Here is a 4965-nt window from a genome sequence, read left to right on the forward strand (position 1 = left end):
CAACTGAAGAATAAATGATGCAAAAATATGCCAAAAACAAAGAAAATGTACAAAAAATTACCTAAAAAATCAGAAAAAACAAAGAAAAAGAATTAAAAACATAACAACAATACCAAGAAAAAATACTTAAAAAGGGGCTTAAAAATAATAATTCTGTGAAATATTTTAATTAGAGAGTTTTTACGGACGCAATGTTTCCGTAGCTTTTTAAAAACAAATTTTTCCCCAATGTTTTTTTTTTTCTAAAACTGCACTGAATTTTACATTAAATATCTTTAAAGGCAGTTTTCTTAGAATTATTTTTTCTCACACTCTGAGCCAAAATTCTCCACTTCAGTAACACCTACATTCACCAGCATTTTCAGTCTGTATCCTGAAGGTTTTTATGGAGGTCTTGGTCATGTAGCATTCATAGCCTGGTTAGTTGAACATTTTATTCCTAAAAACAGTTAATCGTGTTCACCTGGGGTGTCTCTCCCTAAGTTTGCATCAGACAAAATGTTCTTTTTATAAAGTCCTTTTATTCACAATTAATGGAACTTACCTGAGATTTTACCTTTTGAATAACTCAATTTTAGTGAAAAAAAACTATTGCAAAAACTGAAGTGTTTTCTGCATGGCTTAGTCTTTGCATTCGTGGTGATTTATTTTATATAGAAATTCACTAACGGTAGCAAAATTGAAAATGTAATTTTTTAAGAATTTCCATTTTATTTTGTTCACGTTAAAGTTGTGTAGTTTTTAATAAAATCTTTGAATTTATTGAAATCTTTGACAAAGTTTTACATTTTGCAAGGACTCCACTGTTTGGAATGTGTCCTCACTGAGCTGTGGAATAAAAGCTCCTGCCACGTCATATTTTTTACCTAACAATGTTTGACTGAAGCTATTTTCCCTTTTTACATTTATTTTTTACATTGATTTAATTTTTCTATGTTTTTGTCCCAAATAAAAAAAATCTTTATACACACTCTGAATAATAGTTGGACAACAGTTTATTTTGACAATTCTTTCATTTTCTGTTTTCTTGAGGGTTTTTCTCTTTCATTTTCACTGCTTCACTGCCTCAGCCTGCCGCGGTACAGTGGTCTCAGTGGAAGTGGATGAAGTGAATAAAGGAAGAACAGTATCTTTGCATTACAGTGTCCCTTTGTGGCCTGTGGGCAGGATGTTAATTGACCCCTGCTGTTCTTAATGGCTGTGTGGAGCAGGGAGGTGATGTTTAGAACTCATCTGTTGGGCTTGATTAACCAAGAGAAAACAATGCTGCTCTACCTGATAATGGCTGCTAATTACAAACCCATTGGAGAGCATAATTAAACTCTAATCTACAGTATATTTGTGTTTCTACAGAAACAGGAAATGGGATTTTTCACTCACTAACTAAAAATAATCCAAAAGAAAAATTTCAGGTGTTTTTCTCTGTTTAAAGCAGATTTTTTGAACACACTTCTGACTTTATGTATCACTCCAACCTCACCTGAATGAGGTATTAAGGTGGAAAAGCTGAAGATATTCAAATGTATCTAATCTAAAATGATTTCTTCAATAACTTAGTGTTCAGAATGAGTGTTTGTCATGCAGCCGCAAAGCACAACGCGCTCTTTTCTAAGTAATCCGTGTCTCGTCTCCAGGCTCTTAGGGTCAAATGAGACTGGGAGTGTTGAGCTAAGAAGTGCTTTGCTGTCTGTTTCATTTATAAGCTGCACAGGGATCAGAATCTATGCGTGGAGTATTAAAAATCAAAAACAAAAGCAGCCCATAATTACCAGAGAAAAAAAAAAAAGGATGTGAGTTACAGGGGTCACTTTTTTTCTTTTCAAAAGAGGAGCAAGCTTTGTTTTTCTGCAAAAATACGATAGAATGAAGATAAAGCTTTTTTCTTTTTTGTATGTTTTTGTTTTTGAATTTCATTTTGAAGATTAATCAGCCACTATTCAGTTGCAGTTATTGTCAGATAAAGTCAACAGACCTGCAATTACAGGAAGAGTCAAAGCAGGTTAAAAACATGATAATTATGAAAACAAAAACAGGCTTTATAGCGCAAAAAAAAGCTTTAAAAAAAACTGTGAAACTATCACAGCAAGTCACATTTACGGTCTATAAGTAATGCAGCAAGTACTGGATTATTTCTCTCTATGTGTGTGTGTGTGTGTGTGTGTGTGTGTGTGTGTGTGTGTGTGTGTGTGTGTGTGTGTGTGTGTGTGTGTGTGTGTGTGTGTGTGTGTGTGTGTGTGTTGTGTGTGTGTGTGTGTGAGAGAACTGGACTGCCAGAGAGATTATCCATCATCTGTCTCCTTCACTAAAGGCCATATGTTTCTTGACGAAGCCCCGAGCTCCAGCGAGCAGCACACACACACTCCCTGATAGACCAGACCACACGCTACGAGGCTCACACAGTAATGAATCAAACACTACTGTACATCTGCCTGTCTTATTAGTTCATATGCACACACACACACACACACACACACACACATGCTCACACACCGCCCTTGGGATTTGTGCATCACAGATTTTGGTTTATGCCAAAATACCAGCTTTATATAGCATGTCAGCAAACCAATGACCCATATTAGACATGGCCTGGAACCATGGACACGCTGCACACACACACGCACACACACACACACACACAGAATCAATACACATGTAGATTTACTGTCATCTTTTATTTTAATATCCTCAGAGCAGACACAGGCAGCAGTGTGTGAGTAGAATTAACTCGACTTCTAGCTTTATTATACACCTGCCAGTCCAACGTGAGAGAAAACGACCCTGATCATGAAACTAGAACCGTTTTATCACTTTATATGTGCAATCTATGTATTTTTTTGTTGTTGCTGTTTTATTTATTTATTTATTTTTTATTATGTATAAAATCAACAGATATACACACATACAAAGAAAGAAAAAAGAATGATGTACAGAGCTTGACAAGGTGTATATGAAAAAAAAAGATTAACTAATTAGAAAAATAAATAAATACAAAAAATACAGCAAACCAAATAAGGATAATTCTACTGTTAAAATTTTGGAGTTACTGTCACATTACCAGAATTACAGAATGTTGTTTGTGAAATCTGTTAGATGTGAAATATTGAAGAGAAAAGAGGGAAAAAAAATTAGAATAATAATGATACATTTAATAATAATATTTTTTTTTAAATAAATGTTATTCTTTATTATTATTGTTGTTATTGATGTTATTATTATTATTATTATTATCATTATTATTAACTTTTTGTCATGTTATCATTGACAAATGACAATAATCAAATAATAGAAATAAACATTGAAAAGTAACAGGTAGATAATGATAAGTGAGGGATTAAGAAAGAATAGAAATAAATAATGCAAATAAAGTAAATAAGTAAATAAATAAATGTTTAGCTATTGTTGTGAGTATTTTAGGTAGGTGGAGGTGGGGGCTTTGGTGTCACCAGCAGCAGGGTGAGGTAGTTATGGAGGTATGTGTGTAATCTATTTGTGATAAATCATTTAGCAGAATAACAGGATTACGTTTACATCATCAGGTTGTCATAGTTCAAATCCTCGGCCATTTATTCCGATCTAGTTCCTTTACAGACACCAGTATTTACACAACACAATGAATCTTTATTGATCTGTGGGGAAATGAGGTTAGTTTTGCAGCCTCTAAAGTATTAGAATACTACAGGGAATCTAAAGAAATAGAATATAAGACACAAATAGACTATAACATGAGCAGAAAAAAGAAGGAGACACTGTTGCACTAAATGCATGCAGCATCACTGCGGTCAGTGGGATTACAGTCTCTCTGTGTTGTGGTTGAAACAGATTCTTTGTATCACGCAGGCAGCAGTCGAGGTGGCAGCGACGCACTCACAGTGATTGACAGCTGTGGTTAACTGTGCTGTTGCATGCTGAAGTGGTAATCATTCAATTAACTGGAAATCAATGGCACCCGTATGGGTGATCTGTTTCAATATTGCGCTGTCAGTCACACAGGGGTAGTTGACTACTCAGGTACACACACACAAACACACAGGATTTTGTTGCACATTAGCACATTCATTTGGAGACAGGACTGCTGGTCAACTTGCCCAATAATTCTGGAGACCAGGTTTGTCCATATGTCACCGTTCATTTAGCATTTTGTTTTAGCCTGTTGTAACTGTCCTGTGAAAACCACGTATCTCCAGAACATCAACCTTTAACAAGCAATTAAAATCATCGCTTCATCAGCTTTGTGACGATGAGTGCATACTGAATGGAAGTCTTTTTCCTTTTCCTTTTGCTGCAGCTGTCCTCACAAAGAGTATTCTGTTGCATACAGTATACACTAGCCACACAGTCAAAAAAATTATTTAACAAATCCAAGTTGATGTTCACAACATTAGCAGCTGTTATGGAGCCGTCATTATTTACAATGGAAATAGGCGTGTTATGGAGTCAAATGGAAAATCAAGCCCTTATATGTGGGAGCAGCCACGTATGAGGGATTTCTGGGAGGTGATAGTCCACAATTTCACAGAGGAATTGTGGATTCAAAACTTCAGATGATCCGCTCAACTTTTGAAGAGTTATGTGATGCAATAACACCTCTTGTAGCTCCTGCTGCATCATGAGGGAGCCAGTTCCTACTGACAAGCACATAGCCATAGCATCATGTGACCTAGAAAAGCCAAAAAAGTGTTTCCATTGCAGTTTTGCAAAACCTTGTGACTCATTTCAGGTCTCCTTAGCTAGGTTCAGAATCTATAAAACAAGTCTCGGAAGCAAATAAAAAATTTAATAGTGTGGAAAGATTTGTTTGCTTCCATCACAAATGCTGCCATTTAAAGTAAAAAAAAAAAATCAGTCAATTTTATTTACAAATCACAGTTTGCCTCAGAGGGCTTTACAGCAGATGACATCCCTCTGTCCTTAGACCCTCAAAGTGGATAAGAAAAAAATCAGCCCAAAAAAAACTAACGGGGAAAA

The sequence above is a fragment of the Plectropomus leopardus genome, chromosome 13 (assembly GCF_008729295.1).
Source record: "Plectropomus leopardus isolate mb chromosome 13, YSFRI_Pleo_2.0, whole genome shotgun sequence".
In the NCBI taxonomy this organism is placed as follows: domain Eukaryota; kingdom Metazoa; phylum Chordata; class Actinopteri; order Perciformes; family Serranidae; genus Plectropomus; species Plectropomus leopardus.